Source organism: Heteronotia binoei, chromosome 4 (genome assembly GCF_032191835.1).
Source record: "Heteronotia binoei isolate CCM8104 ecotype False Entrance Well chromosome 4, APGP_CSIRO_Hbin_v1, whole genome shotgun sequence".
NCBI lineage: Eukaryota > Metazoa > Chordata > Lepidosauria > Squamata > Gekkonidae > Heteronotia > Heteronotia binoei.
This window is the reverse complement of record NC_083226.1, coordinates 15,579,188-15,606,313: the sequence shown is the minus strand read 5'-3', so window position 1 is coordinate 15,606,313 and position 27,126 is coordinate 15,579,188. Positions and strand designations below refer to the sequence as shown.

Sequence of the window (27,126 nt, the reverse complement as noted above, 5' to 3'; positions counted from 1 at the left end):
CCTCACTCCTCCACTTACAGCTGCTGGAACGGCCTTGGGTCAGCTTTAGGTCTCGTAGGAGTTGTCCTTGAAAGAGCAGCTGCTGTGAGAGCCCTCTCAGCCCCACCCACCTCACAGGGTGTCTGTTGTGGGGGAAGAAGATATAGGAGATTGTAAACTGCTGTGAGTCTCTGATTCAGAGAGAAGGGCTGGGTATAAATCTGCAGTCGTCTTCTCCTCCTCCTTTGTTTATTATGATTAAGCTGTTAGCTGCAGGGGCTACGCCGGCTCTGAAATGCAGGTAGTAGAACTTGAAAATTAATATGGCTTCAGTCTTACTCACAGTTCTGTGTGCCTAAAATGTGTGGTTTCATAAGACCATGTGGGCAAATGGTAGCAGGATACTTTAGTCTGATCCTGCACTGAGCAGGGGGTTGGACTAGACAGCATGTGGCCTTGATAGCCCCTTCCAACTCTTACGATTCTATGCTAACTCTCTGCCTGTGACCAGCTGTTTAAGCACATGCATCTAAAAAAAAAATTACATCTAGGGTGGAAAGTAGCTTGATGCTGGGTTAAGCAGTGGTCGCAGGTGGACCCAAGCAAAACGATTCCAGAAGATAAGGCTTCAACGTAAGGTAACCATCAGAAGTCCCCTATGCTTGTGTGCAACAGCCCGAAATGAGATTCTTTGCAGGTTTAATTCAGAGGTGGGTTTCAGCCAAGCTTGAAGGAATCAGCTCATTGTGTTCTGCTCTCTGGCAGTGCTGCCACGCAGAAGTTATGACGCTCACTAATCCACCCTGCTACATCCTAATCTCACCACCGTTACTGGGTGATAATTCAGCAAGGGATTCATAACGTAGTACGTAATCAAGCACGCAAGATGGAAAAATAAAAGCAGAACATAAAAAAGAAGACTTCTCTCGCTTTACAACGGTGCTTTCTTTACAAACCGATTTCCTTCCTTTAAAAAAAAATTCTTCCTGTTTCCGAGGAGATCAGGGCAACATCATATCCACACCCTTTGCCTTTCTCTTAACTTCCCATCCACCCTGTGAGGTAGGCCAGGCTGAAGATCAGCCACCACCCTTCACTGCTGATGCAAGATCTGCGTGGGAGTCTCCCCCCAGTCCTAGCTCAATACCATTCTCTCCTCTCCATCCCATGGGCTTTTGTGGGTATTGGCTAAAACAGGGGTGGCCAAATGGTAGCTTGGGAGCCACATGTGGCTCTTTCACACACCTTGCGTGGCTCTCAAAGCACTCTTGGCACATAGGATCTGACCTTACACCTACCTTGATCAATTCTGGACCATACGGCATACAATAAGACACTGGATGCAATATATATGTCCTTGATTAGGACATAAGGCTGTAGAATAAGAGGCCTCAAGAATATCTTTAAGCCTCTGTCACTTCATTAAATTGTGATCCTTGTGCTTCCAGCGTTGTTCTATTGTTTTCTTGTATTCTGTATTATGAGCAGAAAAGTGTACTTACTTTTCTGACCTCGGAAGACCACCAGTTTAGGTCAAAATGCATCAGGTCAAGTTTCCATTGTGTGGTTTTCTGATTGTACAAAGGATAGAGGCTAATGATGGGCTCCTAAATGGTTTTAGCTTTCTGTAATAAATACATGTATGTTTGCTTATGATTTATTATACAGTTTGCTTTTAATGTTTGGCCCTTTAATTGCATATTAACCTTTTAAGTTTCTTACTTAGGACAGGGGGGGCCAAACAGTGGCTCGGGAGCCACATTTGGCTCTTTCATACACCTTAAGTGGCTCTCAAAGTCCCCACTGCCTTGCTGGCTGGCTTGGAGATGGCATTTGTCTCTTTAAATCTCTTCTCCAAGACAAGCAAATCAGTTGCTTTCTTTCCACTTCTCCCTCCCTCCTCCCTCCCCCATCTTCCTTCCTTCCTTCCTTCCTTCCTTCCTTCCTTCCTTCCTTCCTCCCTCCCTCCCTCCCTCATCTGACATTCATGTCTTGTAGCACTCAAGCATCTGACATTTATTCTATGTGCTTGGGGCTCTTACATTAATCAAGGCTAGCCACCCCTGGGCTAGGACATCCACCAGGAGGACACTGTGGCCTCCCTCGTGGCTTGTAGGACAGCCCAGCAAAAGCCAGCTTGCAGCAGGCCTAGCGCTGTAATTCCTGCCTCCTTCACATTAACGATGCAGCGTGATAAATCAAACTCTCCAGTGCTCTAATATCCTGTAGTCATACATCACAGCTTTCAAACAATAACGTCCCATTTGCATTCATTTGCAATTGTTTTTTTCACTGAATAAATCTCTTCACTAGGAGTAAATTTAACGTGGAAAAAAAATTATTTCAGCCTATACGTTATGTGAACAATGTTCTAAAGGAAGCCTTTAGCTGAATAAAATCAACATAAATATAAGACTTTAAAATGATCTAAAATATAAAAAGGGGGAGCAGCTGTGAAAGTAAAGGTTTAAATCTCAACAGTTCCGAGTCGTTTATTTGTATTCATGCTTCCCTCAGAGATTACAGCAGCCTCACAACGGCCCTGTGAGGTATGAGGAGTATGTGGACATAACTTGGCAACAGATATCCATTGAGTTTTTTGGCTCAGCAGATGTATGTACACTCTGTCTGCCTATGTCCAAGCCTTCAGCAACATGAAATTTATACGTGCTGTGGAGTATAACCAGTAAAACCATCTGGATTTTCTGTCTGACTGAAATTTCTGACAGGATTGAACCAATGACATCTGATCATTTCTCAACACCTTTTCAGGCCTAACCTCTGTGAGTATTCTTAGAAGAAAATTCCACTGAGTTCACCTGTCCTTTCTCTCAAGTAAGTGTGAATAAGAGTTCAGGCTTTGTCTACACAATCGCAAGTCAACTGGAGATAGGGTTCCCAACCTCCAGGTGGTAATTGTGAATCTCCCACTATTACAACTAATCTCCAGGTAACAGAAATCAGTTCACCTAGAGAAAATGGCTGCTTTGGAAGGTGGACTCAATGGCATTGATGTCATTCCCCTCCCCAAACTCCATTCTTTTTAGACTTCACCCCCCTACCCAAATCTTCAGCTATTTCCCAACCTGGAGCTGGCAACCTTAGGTGGGGTCACTATCTGGAAGACTCAAGGAAATGCTGGGAAGGAGGCTCAGTCTCTGTACTAGAAATTTCCATAACTGAATTCCATAACCAATTCTAAGAACATAAGAGAAACCATATTGGATCAGGCCAATGGCCCATCCAGTCCAACACTCTGTGTCATACAGCATGCATACACACACATGCATGCATACACACACGCTGTGGCTAATAGCCACTGATGGACCTCTGCTCCATATTTTCATCCAATCCCCTCTTGAAGCTGACTATGCTTGTAGCCACTGCCACTTCCTGTGGCAGTGAAATCCACATGTTAATCACCCTTTGGGTGAAGAAGTACTTCCTTTTATCCATTTTAACCTGACTGCTCAGCAATTTCATTGAATGCCCACGAGTTCTTGTATTGTGAGAAAGGGAGAAAAGGACTTCTTTCTCTACTTTCTCCACCCCATGCATTATCTTGTAAACCTCTATCGTGTCACCCACAGTCGACGTTTCTCCAAGCTAAAGAGCCTCAAGCGTTTTAACCTTTCTTCATAGCGAAAGTGTTCCAACCCCTTTAATCATTCTAGTTGCCCTTTTCTGGACTTTTTCCAATGCTATATCCTTTTTGAGGTGCAGTGACCAGAATTGCACACAGTATTCCAAATGAGATTGCACCATCGATTTATACAGGGGCATTATGATACTGGCTGATTTGTTTTCAATTCCCAGCATGGCATTGGCCGTCTTTATTGCAATCGCACACTGTCTTGACATTTTCAGTGAGTTATCTACCATGATCCCAAGATCTCTCTCTTGTTCAGTCTCTGCCAGTTCACAACCCATCAACTTGTATTTGTAGCTGGGATTCTTGGCCCCAATGTGCATTACTTTGCACTTGGCCACATTGAACCTCATTTGCCATGTTGACGCCCACTCACCCAGCCTCAACAGATCCCTTCGGAGCGCCTCACAATCCTCTCTGGTTCTCACCACCCTGAACAATTTAGTGTTGTCTGCAAACTTGGCCACTTCACTGCTTACTCCCAATTCCAAATCATTAATGAACAAGTTAAAGAGCATGGGTCCCAGTACTCAGCCCTGCGGCACCCCACTGCTTACCGTCCTCCACTGCAAAGATTGCCCATTTATACTCATTCTCTGCTTCCTATTAATTAGCCAGTTTTTGATCCACAAGAGGACCTGTCCTTTTACTCCATGACTCTCAAGCTTACTAAGGAGCCTTTGATGAGGAACTTTATCAAAAGCTTTCTGGAAGTCAAGGTAAACGACATCTATTGGGTCCCCTTTGTCCACATGTTTGTTCACCCCCTCAAAGAACTCTTAACAGGTTAGTGAGACAAGATCTTCCCTTACAGAATCCATGCTGAGTCTTCCTCAATAACTCATGTTCATCAATGTGCCTACTCATTCTGTCCTTGATAATGGTTTCTACCGAGTATCCCGGTATTGAAATCAGACTGACTGGCCTGTAGTTTCCCGGATCTCCTCTGGAACCCTTTTTAAAGATGGGGGTGACATTTGCTACCTTCCAGTCCTCAGGAATGGAGGCAGATTTCAATGAAAGATTATATATTTTTGTCAGGAGATCCACAAGTTCACCTTTGAGTTCTTTCAGAACTCTTGGATGTATCCCATCCGGACCTGGTGACTTCTTAGTTTTTAATTTGTCAATCAGTTGTAGGACCTCCTCTCTTGTCACCTCAATCTGACTCGGGTCTTTCAATACCCCTTCCAAAATTAGTGGTTCTGGAGCGGGCAAACACTTTTTATCTTCCACAGTGAAGATGGAGGCAAAAAATGCATTCAGCTTCTCCGCCATTTCCCTATCCTCCTTCAGTAATCCTTTTACCCCTTGGTCATCCAAGGGCCCGACTGTCTCCCTGGCTGGTTTCCTGCTTCTAATATATTTGAAGAAATTTTTATTGTTGGTCTTTATGTTTTTTGCAATATGCTCCTCATTGTCCCTTTTTGCCTGCCTCATCACAGTCTTGCATTTGATTTGCCACAGCCTGTGTTCCCTTTTATTAATCTCACTTGGACTAGTTTTCCACCGCTTAAAGGAGTCCTTCTTACCTTTTACAGCTTCCGTTACTTTGTTAACCATGCAGGCCTTTTCTTATACCTGTTTGTGCCTTTCCTAACTTGTGGTATATATTTTATCTGAGCTTCTAGGGTTGTAGTTTTAAATAGCCTCCAAGCTTCTCCAAGGGTTTTGACTGTATTTACCTTTCCTTTCAGTTTCCTCTTCACATGCCTCTCCATCTCAGAGAATTAACCCCTTTTAAAGTTAAATGTGGTTGTGCTGGTCTTTTGAGGCAACTCCCTATTTATACTAATGGTGAAATCAATAACATTATGGTCACTGCTCCCAAGCGATGCAATCACTTTTACATCTCTCATCAAGTCTTGGGCATTACTTAGGACCAAATCCAGGATCGCCCCACCCCTGGTAGGTTCTGTGACCATCTGCTCCATAACACAGTCATTGAGAGCGTCTAGAAACTCAATCTCTTTCTCTCAACCTGAACACATATTGATCCAATCAATCCGCGGTTAGTTAAAATCACCTATTACGACACAGTTTTTACGTTTAGCCACCATCTTTAATCCTTCCATCATATTAGAATCGTCCTCTATCTTTTGATTTGGTGGGTGATAACAAACTCCCATAGTTAAATTTCCTTTTGGGCCCTCTATTTCGACCCAAAGCATTTCTAGAAGGGAATCTAATTCTCTGACCTCAGTCTTACTGGATTGTATATCCTCTCTAACATACAGAGCCACCCCACCTCCAACCCTTCCCTCCCTATCCTTCCGATATAACTTATATGCAGGAATCACCGTGTCCCAATGATTCTCCTCATTCCACCAAGTTTCTGAAATTCCCACAATGTCTATGTTTTTCCCCAACACTAAACATTCCAACTCACCAATTTTACTTCTAACATTTGTATACAAAAATCTATAATTTCCCAGGCAAGTTAGGTCCACAACCTTCCTCCTGCTGCCTCGAGACTTTGGCAGACAGTTCATACTGTTTGTCACCATCTAATTGTACAATTATGATCCATTACCCGGTAGAAAAGTAACAGCTAACTCTTCATTTCTTTGAGATGAGCCCTCCCAAACCATTTCATCTCCTGTCGGCTTTCCCCCAAGATTTGGTTTAAAAACTGCTCTGCCACCTTTTTGATTTTAATCGCCAGCAGCCTGGTTCCATCCTAACAAACTTAAACCCTTCCTCCCTACACCATCGTCTCAGCCACACATTGAGACTTCTAATTTGTGCCTGTCTCTCCAGCCCTGCACGTGGAACAGGTAGCACATCTGAGAAGGCTACCTTGGAGGTCCTGGCCTTAAGTCTCCTGCCTATCAGCCTAAATTTTTCCTCCAGGACCTCACGACTGCATTTCCCCACATCGTTGGTGCCAACATGCACCACGACCATTGGCTCCTCCCCAGCACTGTCTATCAGCCTATCTACAACATGCGTAATGTCCGCTACCTTCACACCAGGCAGGCAAGTCACCATACGGTCAGTACACAGTTTTGCCACCCAGCTGTCTACTTGCCTAAGGATCGAATCACCAACTACCAAGACCCCCCCCCCTCCCTGCCCAGGGATGGTTCCTTGGCGCAAAAGGATACCCGCTCACCAACTGAAGAAGAGGTCACTTTTGAGGGTGCATTCTCCTTATCCTCAGCACGGTGCCCTGTTCCCTCTTGACCCTCATGCTCCCTGGCAGCAACGGGGCTGCCATGTTCAGAGTGGAGCTCATCTAATACGTCCCCGAGAGTCTTCTTTGAGTGCCTAACTGACTGTCTCTGCTTCTCCAGGTAAGTCACCTCGGTCTCAAGGGTCCGAACTCATTCCCTGAGGACCAGGAGCTCCTTGCATTGAGCACACACCCAAGACTTCTGTTCTGTGGGCAGATAGTCATACATGTGACACCCAGTGCAAAACACTGGAAAGCCCCCACCCCGCTGCTGGCATTCTACCTTCATGATAGCTTTATACAGTCCCCTTTTAAATCCTGTTTGTTTATGTGACTCTCCTTCTGGAGGGTCTACTTACCTTATTGGGAACACAAGGAAAATAGGCATCTGGGTTCCTGGTCCTTACACAGCCTCCAGGCGAAGAGCCACAGGCCAAGAGCCCTTTAGCTCTCGCCCTTCAGCTCGCGCCAAAGGCAACCTTCTGAGTCAACACTAAATCTGTAACATGCATATATCCTCCCCACACCTTCTTTCAAAGAGCTTAGGTGGTTCTCGCCACCTTTATTGTACTCTCACAACAAACATATGAAGCAGGCTATGCTAAAAGGATGAGTAGGCCAAGGAACACAATGAGTTGTATCACCGACTGGGGCCTCCACACCCCTAGGCTGACACTTGACTCACAACACCATTCTGTCCTCCAAACTATGTTCTACAGCAGAGGTTTCAAACTCATTTGTTACAAGGGCTGGATCTGACATAAATGTCACTTTGTGGGGCCGGGCCATGTGCGCCATAAAACATAATGCCAGGAACTGGCAATATAAATTTTGTAAAGGACACAGGCAAACCCAATCAACAATTTTATTGTTTATTCAAAATACAAACTTGCCGAAAGCATTAACACTCTCCCACAGTATTTCCTTACAGAATCTCCCTGAGGCCCACCTTCCCACTTCAACCGTCCATTACACATTAGCACCCGGTCAGTAAACAGGGACATAATGCAAAGGGCCTCTGTCATCTGGCACTAAAAGTAACAACCAGGTGTTCATGGGCTGGAAAATAGCCCAAAATGGGCCAGTTCTGGCCTGTGGTTTGACACCCCTATTCTAAAGGTTGTTTCTATCCAACTTTCATCCCACCGGGGGGACTCAAAATGGCTGAGAACAACAAAAATGAAGTGCAACCAAGACTTTCTTCTTTTTTTGTAGAAAAAGCCCAGCAGGAACTCATTTGCATATTAGGTCACACCCATGACATCACCATCGCTTCACAAAGGGCTTTTTGTAGAAAAAGCCCAGCGGGACCTTGTTTGCATGTTAGGCCACACCCCCTGCATTCCTTCTCAAAAAAAGCGCTGCGTGCAACCATATGAAAGCAAATGGACAGGAGAAGGGGAGATCTTCAGATCCGCCCTACAGATCATGGGGCTGGGTATACCCAGGCCTCACACTCGTGCATCAGGAAGGAGAAATACGCCTGGATTTGACAAGCTGGCCTGGCAGCCATCTTCCCACAACTCTGCCCCCTCCCAGAGGTATGAACTCAGGGTTGGAAAACTTCTGCAGGTTTAAGGATGTAGCTTTGGAAGAGGCCTCACTAAGGTATAACAACATAAACTCGGGCTGTCTCTGGTCATGTCCCCCGGGCCACGTCACTCAGTACCTGCTGAGCTCTCACCATCTTCAGTTGGCTCCCTGGCCCTGCCTTCCCCACATCCCGCTCCGCCACCATGAACATCTTCCACTTCACCAGGAACCTGTCCCACTTGACAGCCATCATGATCCTACTCCTTAGGATCTGGAAGACCCGCTCATGCGCTGGTATATCTGGGAAAAGCCAGCTTCTCTTTGCACTGGTCTTCACTACTTGTTATCTGGATCTCTTCACTCTGTCCATTTCATTTTATAACACTTCTATGAAGCTCATCTACATGGCTTGTTCCTATGCCACAGTCTACCTGATCTATATGAAATTTAAGGCTACCTATGATGGAAACCATGATACTTCCAGAGTGGAGTTTCTTGTGGTTCCAATTGGTGGGCTGTCAATTCCTTGTCAATCATGACTTCTCTCATCTGGAGATCTTGTGGACCTTCTCCATCTACCTAAAGTCAGCTATCCTCCCTCAACTTTTCATGACCAGTAAAACCGGGGAAGCAGAGACCATCATCGCCTACTACCTCTTCTTTTTGGGCATGTACTATGACTTGTACCTTACCAACTGGACAACATAACTCCACCTCCAAAGCAGCCATTTTCTCCAGATGAGCAAATCTCTGTTGTCTAGATATCACCTATAATTCTGGGAAAACTCTCCCACTCCCCACCTGGGTGTTGGCAACCCTGACCCCTCCTGCTGTGATGTGATCTGAAAGAGAGCCAGCCCCATGAACGGTCTTCTGCTGGACAATTGTGTCAGCAAAGGAATGTGTAAGAGTGGAGGACTTTAGAAGGAGCTGAATAGACAGGGAAATTGTGGAAGGGAAAAGGAAGGACAAGAGCAATTGCTATTCTTGGCACATTTGGACCACAAGCTAGAGCTGCTGGATTCCATCAAATTTTCATACAAAGAAGAGAAGAAATGGCACAAAAAATGGTTTTGGCTTACAGAGAAGTTAATTTTACAAAGCTCACCAGGGGAGTTCATTCCAAACTGATTCTTGCCTTGCTACCTGGGAGGGAACACTTGCTCCTGGCTTTCTCTTCCTAGCTGTTGTAAAATTCTCAATAAAGGGAATTCTTAAGTCCTGCAAATCAGAGAGTGAAAGGGAATCCAGAAACATCTGAGGAGAACATTCCTCGCTCCCTGTCTCCTAGGGATGTCAGCCTCCAGGTGTGGCCTACAGATGCAGTGAAATTATAGCTCATCTTCAGACTACAGAGATCAGTTCCCATGGAGAAAACGGATGCTTTGGAGGGTGGACACTATGGCATCGTATACCACTGAGGTCCCTGTCCTCTCCAGGCTCCACCCCAAATTCTCCAGGTGTTTACCTACCTGGATCTAGCAACCCTACTATCTCATCCCCCACCAGGGGGGACCCTGCAGCCCTACTCTCTCTCAAACCAAAGTTGAATCTGCTCCTGAAATTTCCTGAAAATGAAAACTAGTGTTAGAATCATAGAATCATAGAGTTGGAAGGGACTTCTAGGGTCATCTAGTCCAACCCCCTGCACAATGCAGGAAACTCACAAACACCTCCCCCTAAATTCACAGGATCTTTATTGCTGTCAGATGGCCATCTAGCCTCTGTTTAAAAACCTCCAAGGAAGGAGAGCCCACCTCCTCCCGAGGAAGCCTGTTCCACTGAGGAATCACTCTAATGGTCAGGAAGTTCTTCCTAATGTTGAGCCAGTAACTCTTTTGATTTAATTTCAGCGTGTTGGTTCTGGTCCTACCTTTTGGGGCCACAGAAAACAATTCACAGTCCTTCAAGTACTTGAAGATGATGATCATATCACCTCTCAGCCACCTCCTCTCCAGGCTAAACATCCCCAGCTCCTTCAACCTTTCCTCATAGGACTTGGTCTCCAGACCCCTCACCATCTTCGTCGCCCTCCTCTGGACCCGTTCCAGCTTGTCTATATCCTTCTTAAAATGTCGTGCCCAAAACTGAACACAATACTCCAGGTGAGGTCTTACCAGAGCAGAGTAAAGCTATACCATCACATCACGTGATCAGGACACTATACTTCTGTTGATACAGCCCAAAATTGCATTTGCCTTTTTAGCCACCACATCACACTGTTGACTCATGTTCAGCATATGATCCACTAAGACCCCTAGATCCTTTTCGCACATTCTACTGCTAAGACAAGTCTCCCCATTCTATAACCATGCATTGGATTTTTCCTACCTAAATGCTGAACTTTACGTTTATCCCTCTTAAAATTCATTTTATTGATTTTAGCCCAGTTTTCCAGTCTGTCAAGGTCATCCTGTATCCTCTGTCTTCTTCTGTGTTTGCAACCCCTCCCAATTTAGTATCAGCTGCAAATTTAATAAGCATGCCCTCTATTCCTTCATCCAAATCTTTGATAAAGAGGTTGAACAAAACAGGTCCCAGGACAGATCCTTGAGGCACACCAGTTGTCACTCCTCTCCAAGAGGATGAAGAACCATTCACAAGCACTCTTTGGATGCAATCTGTCAACCAGTTACAGATCCACCTAATGGTAACAGGATCCAAACCACATTTTATCAACTTGTCAACAAGGATAGTATGTAGAACCTTATCAAAAGCCTTACTGAAATCAAGATAAATGATGTCTACAGCATTCCCCTAATCCAGCAAGGTAGTTACTTTCTCAAAAAAAGAGATCAGGTTAGTCTGACATGACTTGTTCTTGAGAAAACCATGCTGGCTCTTAATAATCACATCCATTCTTTCTAAATATTCCAGGACCGACTGTTTGATGATTTGTTCTAAAACTTTTCCAGGTATAGACGTCAAGCTGATGGGTCAGTAGTTACCCGGATCCTCTTTTTTCCCCTTCTTGAAGATGGGGACAACATTCGCCCACCTCCAATCTTCCAGCACCTCTCCTGTTCTCCAAGAATTTTCAAAAATAATAGCCAGAGGCTCAGAAATTACATCTGCAAGCTCTTTTAGAACCCTTGGATGCAATTCATCTAGCCCTGAGGAGTTAGTTTCATTTAAAGAAACTAGGTGTTTATGTACTACCCCTATGCTGAACCTAGGTTGGAACTTCATACCCTCCTTATATGTTCTGTTTTTGCCATGTTGAGCACCGTTCCCCTCAGAAGAGAAGATTGAGGAAAAGTAAGAATTCGGCAGTTCCGCCCTCTCTTCATTACCTGTTACAATTTCACTTCCTTGCCCTCGCAATGGGCCTACCATGTCCTTGCTCTTTTTCTTACTCTGAACATAAGAAAAGAACCCTTTTTTGTTGTCCTTAGCATCTTTGGCCAGCCTAAGCTCATACTGAGCTTTAGCTTTCCTGACTTTTTCTCTATAAGCACTGGTGATTTGTTTATATTCATCCTTGGTTATAAGGTCCTCCTTCCAATTCCTAAAGGAGTCCTTTTTATTTCTCAAGTCTTTAGAGAGCTGTTTATGGAGCCACTTTGGCTTTTTTAGGTTTTTTCCCATTTTTTCTTCTCATAGGAATCGTCTGTGATTGCGCTTTCAGTATTTCGCTTTTAAGAAACTCCCACCCCTCCTGAACCCCCTTCCTCCTAAGTATTTCTGACCATGGGATTTTACCCAGCATAGTTCTAAGTTTATCAAAGTTTGCCTTTCTGAAGTCCAACCTATAAATCTTGACTACATATAGCTTTTCCCTTCCCTAATACGAAATGGAAAACTGTACGTACACATACTGCCTCAGAAAACAAATGCCTCAGAACAGACTCTCACATAACTTCCTGCACATTATAATGTTTGCCTGCCTCTCCGTCTTCACACTCAGCTTCCTTGAATCCACACCAGATCTAAACCCCATTTGAAAACACTAATGACTCATTCTAAACGTGCTTTGGTAATCAGAACCTCAGAAGAAAAGGCCCCAGAGAGTCAAGTAAGCTAGACAACATTCCTCAAGAAACCACAGAAAGAGCAGAAAGGAGCGATATGGAAGGCAACATTTCTTAAACTGGCAGTTTTCCCGTATCCATCCATACCTGGCCTTACCTGACTTCTTTCCAGTGTGGACAAAGAAAAATGTAATCTAATTAAACTGAAGGCCAGGCTGTTATTTCTATATTCCAAAATACGACTTCAGGATGATGGACTTTTCAGTATGAATTTCATATCCATGAGAACTACAAATCAGCCTGACCCAGATGGCCCAAACTAGACTGATTTTGTCAGATCTCAGAAACGAAGAAGAAGAAGAAGATGACTGCAGATTTGTACCCCGCCCTACTTTCTGAATCAGAGACTCAAAGCGGCTTACAATCTCCTATCTTTCCCCCCCACAACAGACACCCTGTGAGGTGGGGCTGAGAGAGCTCTCCCAGAAGCTGCCATTTCAAGGAGAACTCCTACGAGAGCTATGGCTGACCCAAGGCCATTCCAGCAACTGCAAGAGTAAGAGTGGGGAATCAAACCCGGTTCTCCTAGATAAGAGTCTGCACACTTAACCACTACAACAAACTGGCTCTCTAGCAGGGTTGGCCTTGGTAAATACTTGGGTTGGGAAATTGCCGAGAAAGCCCAGGGTTGCTATGCAGAGGTAGGCAATGGCAAACCATCGCAGTTCATCTCTTGCCTTGAAAATGCTACAGGGTTTCTGGAAGACATCTGCAACCTGATGCCTCTTTCCACCACCATGCAAGCTACAAATTGGAGGCCCATGAAGAACAAAAGTGTTGGAAGCAGCAGCGAGGAAGCCCTTCATCCCCAAGGGGCACTCCTAAGTTATAGTTTGAGGTGTGGGTTTCTGAGCAACAATCCCTGAAGCTCCATAAGCCTTGAGCTACTATGCAATTTCCAGAGCACAAAGTGTCAGCAATAAATCCCTGACAGTTGCGGCTTTGGTGCCTCGCTGTTGTTGCTATTGCCAGTATTGTTATCCTTGCTCATTACTATTATTGCTTGCTACTATTATTTCACTATGTTTTAGACTTTATGATTTACTAACCACATACTGTTACTGTAATCTTGAATACTAACACCTGTTGACTTTCTTTAGGCATTTGGTATTCTACGGGTGATTACAGACCAGCACTCAGATGGCTCTGAAATCAACCCAAAAAATCATTCCACACACAAACATCTGCCACCCATCCCCATTCCGCACTCACCTTGCCCCTCGGCCTCCGCAGGCCAGCTCAAAAAGCTACCACTTCCAAAGTGGTAGTGAATTTTTGAGTCAACAGCCAGTCATCCCATTGGCGTCTGGAAGCGGCAGGGCGGATGTGAAAGTAGTAGGGCGGAAGGCGGATTTTTTTTCTTGTAAAACCTAATTAGAGCACTTGAGTGCATGAGCGCACAAGCTCTTGACTCCTCAGGAGAGAAAAATAGCAGTCCAGCTTCTGAGGCACCTCCTGGTCTGAACTTGCCCAATTGCCTTGGAGATGGGATGGGACCACCTCACCAGGGAGCATGTGGAAGCTCAAGATGGCTCTTTTTGAGCCAGCTCAATTCGGAACACCTCCCAACCACCCCAAATTGGCCAACTGTTATCACCCTAAGTGTACTGGGATGTTCTAGGCCTGCAGGTAGAAACGGGCTATGGGGAGATAGCTCTAATCCAATCTCCCTGAACAACGCTGATATGGACCAACTGAAAGGGGAAGAGTACTTGGAATGTGACCTTGACCGGAGGAAACACTGAGGCCTGAGAAGGGACTTTATATTAATTCAAGAAACTTTTGCCTGACAATTTTTGGTTCCTTTCAATCTGGCAAGACCTGGTCTTGCGAATGCATGTCATCAATGTTTGCTTCAAGCCTCATCATTAAAATCTTACTTTGAACCAACTTAAGGAGCCTCATGATTGAACCTGAGCAAAACCTCACACAAAGCTGCTTATTTAGCCCAGAACCCTCTATGGATGCATTTACCCTTCTCTCCCTGTGCTATGTGAGGGGCTTGGATTTGTGCAATTTAAGGTATGTGTCCCCAGAAACAAAAAAAGTAGTTGGGAGTTCTGTAGCTTTCACAATTTAAAGGGTCTGGGAGAGGGGCAAAGCTGTGCCACCAGTTACCACTGAAGGTTTTTTCTTGTATGCTAACTGAAGGGTCCTATTGGGTACAACTGGGGATACCTGACTTCCAATCTCTATTTTGCCAGAAAGTCTACACACACTCTACCTATTTCATAGCACTGTTGCAAGGATAAACCGGAAAGGGACTACATATTCCACCCTTACCTTGCCAGTTCATAGAATTAAAAAGGAAAGTGGAGAGGAGAGGAGAGGAGAGGAGAGGAGAGAAGACTGCAGATTTATACCCTGCCCTTCTCTCTGAATCAGAAACTCAAGAGTGGCATCTCTCATATCTATTTTGCCAGAAAGTCTACACACTCTCTACCTATTTCATAGCACTGTTGCAAGGATAAACCTGAAAGGGACTACATATTCCACCCTTACCTTGCCAGTTCATAGAATTACAAAGAAAAAAGAAAAGAAGAGGAGGGGAGGGGAGGGGAGGGGAGGGGAGGGGAGGGGAGGGGAGGGGAAGGGAAGGGAAGGGAAGGGAAGGGAAGGGAAGGGAAGGGAAGGGAAGGGAAGGGAAGGGAAGGGAAGGGAAGGGAAGGGAAGGGAAGGGAAGGGAAGGGAAGGGAAGGGAAGGGAAGGGAAGGGAAGGGAAGGGAAGGGAAGGGAAGGGAAGGGAAGGGAAGGGAAGGGAAGGGAAGGGAAGGGAAGGGAAGGGAAGGGAAGGAAGGGAAGAGAAGGGAAGAGAAGAGAAGAGAAGAGAAGAGAAGAGAAGAGAAGAGAAGAGAAGAGAAGAGAAGAGAAGAGAAGAGAAGAGAAGAGAAGAGAAGAGAAGAGAAGAGAAGAGAAGAGAAGAGAAGAGAAGAGAAGAGAAGAGAAGAGAAGAGAAGAGAAGAAGAAGAGAAGAGAAGAGAAGAGAAGAGAAGAGAAGAGAAGAGAAGAGAAGACTGCAGATTTATACCCTGCCCTTCTCTCTGAATCAGAAACTCAGAGTAGCATCTCTCATATCTTCTTCCCCCACAACAGACACACTGTGAGGAGGGTGGGGCTGAAAGGGCTCTCACAGCAGCTGCCCTTTCAAGGACAACTCCTGCGATAGCTATGGCTAACCCAAGGCCATTCCAGCAGCTGCAAGTGGAAGAGTGGGGAATCAAACCTGGTTCTCCCAGATAAGAGTACGCACACTTAACCACTACACCAAACTGACATAGTTTAGTCCTATGTTCGGCATTTGTTCCCTAAAAAGAATAGTCTAGTCCTATGAGTGGCATATGTTCCCTAATTTCAGAATGCTTCCAACTGGCAGGGATGTGCAATGGTATGGTAACCCGATCTCATCAGACCTCAAAAGTTAAACAGGGTTGGTGAATGTGAGGAGATACCAACAAGGCAGGCTCTGCAGAGGAAGGCAATGGCAAACCACCTCTGCTTCTCACTTGCCTTGAAACCCCCTTGCCAGAATCACCATAAATTGGCTGCAACTTGAGGGCACTCCATGCTAACACATCAGCTTGCAAGAACTCAAGCAAGACAATTTCCCCTCAGCCTTTCTCTGTTTATCCTTCCATCCACTTAAGTTCACCAAAAACAAAAAGCATATTACATTTTGGGGATGGCATGATCTATCATTCCCCCCCCCCCCCCATAACTGGTGAGTCTCTTGCCTTGGGTGCATTTGGATTCATTCTGACACGCAAGAAAATCAATGGTAGCATTTCTGTCTTCATAGCCCCACTGGATTTAAAGATGGATGCTGCGGATTCACACTTCCATTCATTATTACTCAGCCCCAAGGCTTGCAAAACTGATACGTCCGCTCTGTTTTGCTTTAGGTTATCCCAGCTGGAAAACTTGGATGATGTTTGTTGATGGAAGTTTTGTCCTTTATATCCCTTAAGCAAAAAAAAATTATGACAGGGCTGATTTGGAGTCCAGGAAAACAAAGGAGGCATGACTTGGAATTGACGAGCTGTATTGTATGTCTTGAAGTCGGTTCACAGTCAAATTATACTTGCTGGAATTAGGCCAACTGACAAGGCACTCGGTTCAACGCAGGAGAGTTACTGAATCTGACACTTGGCTAAAGCCGTATTCTCAACACACTATCATGTTGCATTGATCCAGTTCTACAACATTCCAAAAGCATCAGTTGGCACCATTCTCACTAATGTCCTTTTACGTACAAAGGATATATTTGCAAGGCTGTTAAGGAAGCTGAATGGGAAACCCTATCAGTGACATCAAGTTCGGAGAAGACCAGGACATTGAGCTGATAACCTCTTCCAACCATTCAATGGGGCACAGGAATATCCTGCCAGAAACATACGAGTCAAGAGGGAGAGAGAAATTCAAGAATTTTCATTTGACTCGACTAATGAAATGCACAGAAATTGCCACATTGCCAAATTGGTGTCAGAAATCTAATAGCGGACAATGAGTCTTCCCATCCTATGTGCTGGTGGGGAGAACTACAGAAACATGAAGCTTCCCATTTGCATCTGGAGAGAGTGTAAGAAGATTGTTTTTTTCTTCCACCTCAAGTGAGAGCATACATCATCCAAGATAGCTTTATTTTGCACTCCTTTCTAGGTATGTGAAACTCTAGGCACCAAAGGTATGCTGTTGCTATCAGCTCAGCATGATAGAGCTAAAAAGGAATGTGGTTCATTTAATTTCTGCTAGTAAGTACCTCAGCTCAAGAAAACCATGTGCGTATTCAAAAAAACATTTCAATATCTGCTGGCATACTGAAGTCCTTTACAGTAGAATCAGAGTCTGAAGGTACCCCCAGGGTCATCAAGTCCAACCCCCTGCACAATGCAGGGAATTTACAAATACCTTCCCCTAGCTTCACTAAAGGTCCACCAAGTGCATAACATTTAAAAACTTGCCTGAGCATGTATCTTTTATCAAAATATGTTTTAATGTGAGAATCTGCCAAAGACTTAATTCCAGACACCCAGAATCTTACCAAATCATGATGTGCGCTAGCTATGGTTTGCAACCTAAATGATGGCTTGAGGTTTCAAAAAGACAGGCAAATTATAGTTTAGAATGGCTTGTCTGTTTTCATATTCCATATGCTTCAAGGCTCTTTTTTTGTAAGCTCTTGGGGGATTGGTTACATCAGGGGTGTGTGGCCTAATATGCAAATGAGCTCTTCTAGAATTCCAACCCTGCATACGACGCTCACCGTGCCACTGGCTCCCCATCATTACAATATCTATAGAAAAGTGCTGGTTATCACATACAAAGTCCTTCATGACCATGGACCCTCCTATCTGCAGGACTGCTACGCTCCACTATGCCTGGTTACAGACTGCTGGCTTAGGGCAGCATCAAGCTGACTGTCATGAACCCTGACGAGGAGGAGCTGGAAGGGTTAACAGACCTGGAAGAGTCGTGCCCAGTTCCTCAGCTGAACAAATAGCAGCTGGCCCATCAATCACTCTCCAGGCACCAGTGTCAGCTGTTTACGATCAATCTCCTCCAAGCTCTCCTCCTCCCATCTTAAGAGTTCGAAGCAGGCTCCAGAAAGAACGTTCAGAGCAAAGACGTGAGGCACACCGATGCTTCAGATCTCTCAGCCCTGAGTTCTAGCAGAGTCACTGCCAACCAGGGAGCAGGCTGATTGAGACTCCCATATAGTTCCCACCCAGGACCTGGTAAACTTGTGGAAGCAACAAGTCTATTATCTGGCTTGCATCCATGCTCCTTCCTGATCCTGACCTGCTTGATTTCCTTGGCACCCTGACCTTTTGGCTTTTGGACATTGACTTCTGATTCTGGTTTGTGATTCTGCATTGGTGACTTGGCTCCTGCTTGACTTCCTGGACTTTGACCTTGGACTGGCTTTGGACTCCTGCCTGCCTGCACCCTGAGAACATGACACTGACCCAGAAGTGACTCAGTCAGAAAACGAGTGCCTGGGAGTGTGCAGATGACCCGTGGCCTGCCCCCAGAACAGGGATGGGCCATGGGTGCCCTGGAAGAGTGTCTAGTGCTCATGTGCCCATCTCCCCAGGTGCTTCCTAGCTATCCAGATGGCCGGAGAGACACCTCACCTTGAAGACGCATCTGATAATAGATACCACTTTGGAAGTGGTACCTTTTTGAGGCAGCTCCCAGTCAGACCAGGACAGGGTGAGTATGGGCCAGGGGAAGCGGGCAGATGTGCACATTTGGATGCACTTTTCAGATCAGCTTGCCAGTCATCCCTGGGGTGGCTTAAACCACCCATCTGTAACCAGTCTATGACAAGCTTTATTCCTCTGAGCGGGGTCTTTTTCATATGCCACCTTGCAACTGGGTGAGATCATCAACCACCTGCACATGTCCCTTTTCCTGTTGTGCCCCACCTTGTGGAAAGGCCTGCCTGAGAAGGTCAGAAAGGCTCTTGAGCTTCTGTCGTTCAGCCAACTACGTCAAACAGAATTGCTCAGGAGAACATTTCTATAAAGGGATGCATTGTATGCATTATCTGTTTGCTGTATGTATTATCCTACTTTCACTGCTTTGCTTTTATCCCTATGTAATACCCCTTTCAGTATTGTTTAACATATCACATTGAATCCTCTGTGCTTTGTTTCAGGTCAGTGTAATTCTGATCCTGCTGCAATACTTATTAGATCTCTCTTCCTATCAATCACATTGTCTTATGATGTGTAATGTCCCTTGCGTCTCAGTGAGAAAGGCGAAGTACAAATAATGTAAATAAATAAAAATAAAGTAACCGTAGAACAAGCCATGCTTTGCAAAAACACTTCGAACTATGTTTGCAAGATTTCCGGCTGGCCACAAACCAGCGTCGACCCATTCAGACATCACAACACCACTAGCCACAGCTAGGAGTGGTGTCTGGATCAAGACTGCAATTCCTGAAGCCATTTTCTAAAGGGAAGCTGCATTACACTGTGGAAAGAGCTTCCGAAGGGTTTGAATGGAGTGTCTGATTTCGACCAACAGGTTCATCAGAATAGTACAAAGAATACAAGAAGGAGGAGATGAAGGAGCAGGAGGAGGAGAAGGAGGAGGAGGAGAAGGAGATTGCAGATTTATACCCCACCATTCTCTCTGAATCAGAGTCTCAGTGTGGCTTACAATTTCCTTTATCTTCTTCCCTCACAACAAACACCCCGTGAGGTAGGTGGGGCTGAGGGAGCTCTGACAGAAGCTGCCCTTTCAAGATCAACCTCTGTGGAGAGCTCTGGCTGACCGAGGCCATTCCAGCAGGCGCATATGGAGGAGTGGGGGATCAAACCCAATACTCCCAGATAAGAGTCCATACACTTAAGAGAGCCGGTTTGGTGTAGTGGTTAAGTGTGCGGACTCTTATCTGGGAGAACCGGGTTTGATTCCCCACTCCTCCACTTGCACCTGCTAGCATGGCCTTGGGTCAGCCATAGCTCTGGCAGAGGTTGTCCTTGAAAGGGCAGCTGCTGGGAGAGCCCTCTCCAGCCCCACCCACCTCACAGGGTGTCTGTTGTGGGGGAGGAAGGTAAAGGAGATTGTGAACCGCTCTGAGACTCTTCAGAGTGGAGGGCGGGATATAAATCCAATATCTTCTTCATCTTCTTCTTAACCACTACACCAAACTGGCTCTCACTACACCAAACTGGCTCTCACTACACCGAACTGGCTATAGTAGCTTGCATGTTCCTATAAATGGATGAGACCTCTGCTTTGACTAAGGAAACAAAGCCACAGGAAGCCTGGCTGGATCTGCAATGAGGTTAGAGGGAAGTGACACCGGGCAGCAGATTTTGAAGGGCAGAAGCAATAATTTCTGCAGCCTTATCCTCCTCATCATCACAATGGTCATCAGAATGGCTGCAACCACCTGCACCCCCCAGGAGTCAGAGCAGCTAATGCTCCTTCCTGCCTCAATCTATGGTTGCCAACTCCAGGTTAGAAAATGCGTGGATATTTGAGGATGGAGGGATTTCAGTGGGGTATGATGCCCTAAAGCAGGGGTGGCCAAACTTGCTTACTCTAAGAGTCACATAGAATAAATATCAGATCGCTGATATGCCAATAAAGGTATACAATATGATATTCAGAGAGGTGGCTGAATAAAGCCTGCCCCTGCCCCCAGCTCAAAAAAAACCCTCAAAAAGAGAACACAGGTAAAAGTTTGCATAACAGCTGCATGTGCTAATTTACACTCATAATGCACATTTTCATGGAATTATAATAAGTTGAATAGAAATACAGCTCTGCCTCGGGTCTGCTCTGACTGCTGTCCATGTTCTAAGTGTGGATGGGAAACATTTCATGATCCTTCCTGTTCTCCCTTCTTACGGCTCATCCTCTCTCATCCATGCAAGACATCCTAGGTAGCTTGACCACCCATTCATCCAGTGGCAGGGAATTTCTGGGTACCTGGCTGCTCAGGAATTGAGCAATCCTCAAACAGCCAATTTTATTGAACAAAAGCAGAACACATACATTTCAGAGAAGAGGCCTCACGAAAGGAGAACTGTCCTCTGGCCATCCTAGTTTTGGAGAAGTCATCATCCAGACTACATTATAGGGTTGTAGTGAAGGAAAAGAGTGGAAATTTCATGCAGTTGTGAAGAAGAAGAAGACTGTACATTTATACCCTGCCCTTCTCTCTGAACCAGAGTCTGAGAGTGGCTTAGGAAAGGAAGGAAAGGAAAGGTCCTCTGTGCAAATACCAGTTGTTTCCGACTCCGGGGTGACGTTGCTTTCACATTTTCACAGCAGACTTTTTATGGGGTGGTTTGCCATTGCCTTCCCCAGTCATCTACGCTTTCCCCGTAGCAAGCTGGGGACTCATTTTACCAACCTCGGAAGGATGGAAGGCTGAGTCAACCTCAAGCCGGCTACCTGAAAACCCAGCTTCCACCGGGGATCAAACTCAGGACGTGAGCAGAGCTTAGGACTGCAGTATTGAAGCTTTAACACTCTGTGCCACGAGGCTGGGCCCATCAGAGTGGCTTACAATCTCTTTTATCTTCTTTCCCCACAACAGACACCCTGTGAGGTAGACGGGGTTCAGAGAGCTCTCCCAGAAGCTGCCCTTTCAAGGACAATTCTTGCAATAGCTATGGCTGACTCAAAGCCATTCCAGCAGCTGCAAGGGGAGGAGGAGTGGGGAATCAAACCCGTTTCTCCCAGATAAGAGTCCGCACACTTAACCACTACACCAAACTGGCTCTCTGACAGCATGTATATGCCATCAAGTCACAACTGACTTACGGTGACCCCATAAGGAGGTTTTCAATGCAAGGGAGAAGCAAAGGTGATTGGCCTTGCCTTCCTCCGCAGAGCCATCCTTGGTGGACTTCCATACAGGTACTGAACCCCGTTTACCTTCCAAGATCTGATGAGACCAGGCCATAACCATATCATTCCACATCCTAGGGTCACGGTACTAATACAGAAAGATAATAGGAGAACCGCTCAGATAAGATAAAGAGATTCTCCACTCACCACCCCCTGGATCCCGCACATTCACAATCCACTTCATGCATATGATGAAGTAGGCTCGTATCCGTGAAAGCCTGTGCCGTAATAAACTGCTTAATCTTGAAGGTGCCACAGGGCTCACTGTTAAAATTGCACCAGATTAATGGCCTCATACAATCCTCCCTGATTGAAGATTGCACTCTGAGCAAGCGCATTCTTGCAAAGACACCACATCGCTGCCTTAACCTTTATTTTCGATCACGCGTAGAGCTCCTTCCTAGACACCAGAATGTACATCTGTTCCTTCTCTGCACCAGGGCACTCATATTCAGAGTCATATTTTTTTTTTCTTGCTGCAATAATAAATCACCATTTTGCCCACTCTACACTTTCCCTCTCTTGTACATCGGGGTTTAATTTGAGGATGACAAAGATGAAGAAAGGTTGGCCAGGAAAGGAACAAAACACGACCCCAAAAAGAAGACGGCACAAGTGATCTCAAAATCCCCAATGTCTGATGCTGGAAGCCTGCAGAATACCAATATGTGAAGACAGCTTCAGCCTTCTTCCTATCATCAACTACAAGCAGCACATCAAACTCTCAAAGAAAGTTGCTTCTTTTGTGAAATTGTACTAAATCACATCACAAACAGAGTTTTTTTTATGGAGGAGGAACTCCTTTGCATATTAGGCCAATGCCCCTGATGTAGCCAATCCTCCTGGAGCTTACAGTAGGCCCTGGAATAAGAGCCCTCTAAGCTCTTGTGGGATTGGCTACATCAGGGGTGTGTGGCCTAATATGCAAAGGAGCTCCTGCTAGAATAAAAGCCCTGATCACAAACAGCCTCGGAGCTAGGAGTTCTGCTACCCCAGGCAGAACCCAGCACTGCCGCCTCCCACATACTCCAATCGCATGTGCAATGCAATGACATCATCGTGATGGCCCACAGCGCGCCCCCTGCGTGCTTCAGAGGGAGCTGAGCAGAGGCTGCCGCATTCTTTCTTTGGTTCAATCAGAGCAAAGAAGTAACGCTCCACGCACCCCCTACCCAGCCCTCTGCCTGCTTCAGAGGGAGCTGAGCAGGGGCTGTCAGCGAAGGTTCATTGAAGCTCCCAAAATAAGCAAGCTTGATTATTTGAAACAAAGTTGCATTTATTGTATACTCCAAAGTTACTTCAGCATGATAGGCACTGGAACTGATGGCGAGCAGTTCGAATCACTGGTATTTAACATTCTACATCAAAGCAATTACAACTACCCGCCAATTCCCAAAACAAAGGCTGCTTTTGCATGTGAGACTTTTCACACAGCTCCTCCTTATCTTCTACAGTTAGTAGTTACATTTCCTGGCGGCGATGTCCTTGCTGCCTCTAGGGAGGAGGTGAGAATCTGCTGGGCATTCTCCACTTCAAAGAATGCCTAGCAACCTTTGATGTCCCTGGGAAGCTACTCTTTGGCTATTCCCTACTTGGCCCCCCCCTCCTATTCTACTAACACAGGTTAGTGAGCATATATGCGAGTTAATCAATATGGTTGGTAGTCAGCATTCAGCAATAGTATCAATGAACAGAGTCTGACAGGGGCTGCTGTGTTTTCTCTTCGCTGTGAGCGATGAGAGCGAAGAAAGAATGTGGCAGAGTCAGGGTCAGCGTCTGTGGGGAGGGGGCACATGCTCCCTGCTCCTTCGATGAGGCGGCACCCTCGGAGGCCGCCTACCTTGCCTACTCCTATGCACTGGCCCTGATCACAAATGCTTTGCACATTCTTCGTCAGGAACTAATGGTCCACTCTTGAGATTCCGCTTGCGGAGAGGGCGGGATATAAATGTAAATAAATAAATAAATAAATAAATAAATTCCATGCCACGTTACATCACTGCTCATCTCATCATTGGCACATTTATTAAAGTTGAGGGACTCCGCTACAAACAGGCATGAGAACTTTTGTGAAGCACCCTGGCTCACCATGATAAAGGGGTTTTTTCCCCCCCCAAAGGCGGAGTAAAATAGCCGACGCTCTCACGAGATTCCCTGAAATGGTGACAAGTCACTTCCTATAGTCTGGCTAGCCTCACTAAGAGCGTTGAAGTTGCAAAGGGATTCCTTTTCCCTATCTAAACCTTCTGCCTTAGCATCTGGCTTCATCTTATAACCCACTGCATGAAAACAGGCACACCTAAGGCAGGCTTTGATGGTCAAGAATTCTAAAGAGCCCTTTCAGAAACAGGCAGGAGAGCAGAAGGGGCTTGTAGCAGGAACTCCTTTGCATATTAGGCCACACACCCCTGATGTAGCCAGTCCTCTAAGAGCTTCCAGGGCTCTTAGAACAGGGCCTGCTGTAAGCTCCAGGAGGACTGGCTACATCAAAGAGGTGGCCTAATATGCAAAGGAGCTCCTGCTTCAAATAAAGCTCTGGCTCTTAGCCAACCAGACAGAAAACTAAAGCCACTGTCCAGCTTTCTTATCTGACAACTGTGTCCTTCCTTCTTGATCTGGAGGGAAAGTTAAGTCACTGACTGAGGAGCAGCCTTTTGGTATGCCAGAGAGAATGAAAAAGCTGGAGGGATAGAGCTGTTGGCTACCTTTATTTTTATGTTTTTGTTACATTTTTCTCATCTTTCCTTTAAGTGACCAGTTTCCCCTCTGGACTGTGAGTGAGAGGGCAGCGAAAGGTTGTTCAGAAAAGAGATAAGCAGAGAACACACGGAGAAAGCTGGCCCGTAGATTCGGTTTCCTCTCAGTTTGGCTACAATTGCCTGCAGCTTTCTCTGCGTGCCTCTGGGGTGGCAGAACTGGCTTACATGCGGCAATTTTTCATGTGATGAATATCGAATATTACATGTAGCCAGACACTAAAAGAGGAAATTGATTTAGGAAACAAACCTGTAACTGATGATCTTCGAGTGGTCATCTCTGCATTCACACTCATGGGATGAAGTGCCAGCGCCGATCCCTGATAGGTAATACAAAAGTCCGGGATTTTTCACCGCCCGACCCCGGTGGGCATGCACGACAGCCCCAGTTCTTTCCCCCCACCGCCTATCTAGGATACCATGACCGGCAGCAGAGGGGAAGGAGGGCGGGTAGTGTGAATGCACAGATGACCACTCGAAGATCATCAGTTACAGGTAGGAAACCTGTTTATCTTCTTCGTGGTCTCTGGCTTCACACTCATGGGAAATTAGCAAGCTAGGCTTACCTGGAGGAGGGAGCTGGCGGTTATGCAGAAGTAGCAGCTTGAAGGACCAGGGTACCCAGCTGTGCTCTGTGGTGCTTTTGGACATCCAGGGCATAATGTCGCATGAAGACATGAGGAGATGCCCAGGTTGCAGCCAAACATATGTCCGCCAACTTCAGGAATGCTGTAGATGTAGCCATAGCTCTAGTGGAATGCACACAGAGAGGCCCTGGCAAGGGACGCTTCGCCAACAGGTAGCAGAGTCTAATGGCCTCTATGATCCACTTAGAAAGTCTCTGTGCAGAGATCTTGAAACCGAACCTAGGTGTTGCATAGGAGACAAATAGATTGGGCTCCTTTCTAAATGGCTTAGTGTGATGCACGAAAAACAGGATCACCTTTGTGATAGAAAGGGCTACAGCTGTTGATGTGTCCTTCTGCATAATATCAAAAACCGTATTGTCGATGACTGGTTGAGGCTGGACCATTGGCAGAGACAAAGAGCTCGCCATCCTTTTAATCAACTCCCCATATGATTTTAAGTCTTCTAAAGGAGAGATTGGGAGATCTTCAGTTATCCTGGATTCCGGTGAGGACCCTTCCTGCTGTTGACCCAAGTTGTCCTCCGCCTCATTATCCAAGGTCGACAGAGAGGATGGGGCACTGTCTTCAGATGGTAAGTCTGGTGTGTCTACCATAATCCCAGCAGAGGGAGTCCGCTCGAGGTCATGGATGCTGGGAAGTGTCTGCTTCCTGACTACCTTTGGTGTTGAAGTCGGCATCGATGAGTCCCGTCGACCAGGTGGAGAGTGTGCCGAGACTCTGGAGCGATGCGAAGCTTCAGAACGCTGGTCCCAGTTTGGGTTCTAGGGGGGGGGGGGGTGTTCCATGGGTATGGAGCATGAAAGGGATAGCCCCCAAATGGATATGCCCATGGGCGTGGGTCCCAACTGGGCAAAGGATGCGGCCACCAAAAGGGGTCTGGAATCTCACTGAACCGATCTGGCTGAGGTATCAGCGGCAGTTTCGGTGTCGAGCGGTCCTTCGGCTGGGAAACTTCGATGTCCAACGCCGAACACGGATCGCCGCCTTCCTTCAAGTATGCCGACTGCTGTGTAAGATCAATCTCCAAATCAGAGCCAGAGAGAGAGGAGTGCTGAACATCCGTCAGACCCAAGCGGCTTTTCAGTAAGGCAAGGAGCTTTTCCGGAGGCTCTCCTGAAACGATCGCCGGGTCCTTCAGTGGTGGAGAAGGAGTTTGCCGATCTTGGTGCCACTTCTCCTTCCTATGCTTCTTGGACTCAGCGGAGCAAGAGTGCTGATCCCGTTTGGCCTTCTTGGCCAGAGTCAAGGGTTTAGAGTCAAGGGTGGGGGTGATCGGCTCCCTGGAGTGGCTGAGTCGGTTGGCTCAACAGCGAGATTGGAACCAATGCCGGAGTGGCCATCAAAGTGCTGGTCGATGCCAATGTCGACATCTGCGGTGCGAGAGCCAATTTCAACAGCGCCACCGATAGTCTTGCCGCTCGGTTTTTTCTGGTCTGCTTAGAAAACTTCGAGCAACTATGGCAAGATTCAACTCGGTGGCCTTCCCCAAGACACAACAAACAGAGGGAATGTCCATCGGGAAGAGGAATCTTGCTCCCGCATTTAAGACACCGCTTGAAAACCCCCCCAACGCTTTTCCATAGACAGGGGATGGCAGGAGGAGGAGAGGGGGGAGAAAAAACCCCAAGGGGTAGCAACAGTAAACTAACAGTCTCTTCTTTTTACATATATATATGTTATATATATATAACAAGAACAAGAACGAGGAGAAACCCGGAGAGGAAAAAAGGTAAGTGAAGTACCGACTGGAACTACCACGAATGTATCTATCCAATGTGGCGGTAAAGAAGGAACTGGCGGGATGTTCGTGCCCACCGGGTGCATGCGCATTGGGGCTGTTGTATTACCGATCGGGGATCGGTGCTGGCGCTTCATCCCATGAGTGTGAAGCACAGAGACCACGAAGAAGATCAACTGTTCTGAAGCATCCATTTGCTTGCTTCACGGTATGCACGAGCTTTTAAAAGTCAGTCACTCT

The 27,126-nt window shown here is 46.2% G+C and overlaps 1 protein-coding gene and 1 pseudogene across 21 annotated transcripts in view; one reads left to right on the top strand and one right to left on the bottom strand.

The window, feature by feature from the left end:
* The window catches only part of ADGRL3 (adhesion G protein-coupled receptor L3), an 813,661-nt gene that overhangs the window by 681,224 nt on the left and 105,311 nt on the right, over positions 1–27,126 (bottom strand). The window lies entirely within an intron of this gene.
* LOC132569874 (ER lumen protein-retaining receptor 2-like) lies at positions 8,534–9,044 on the top strand (annotated as a pseudogene).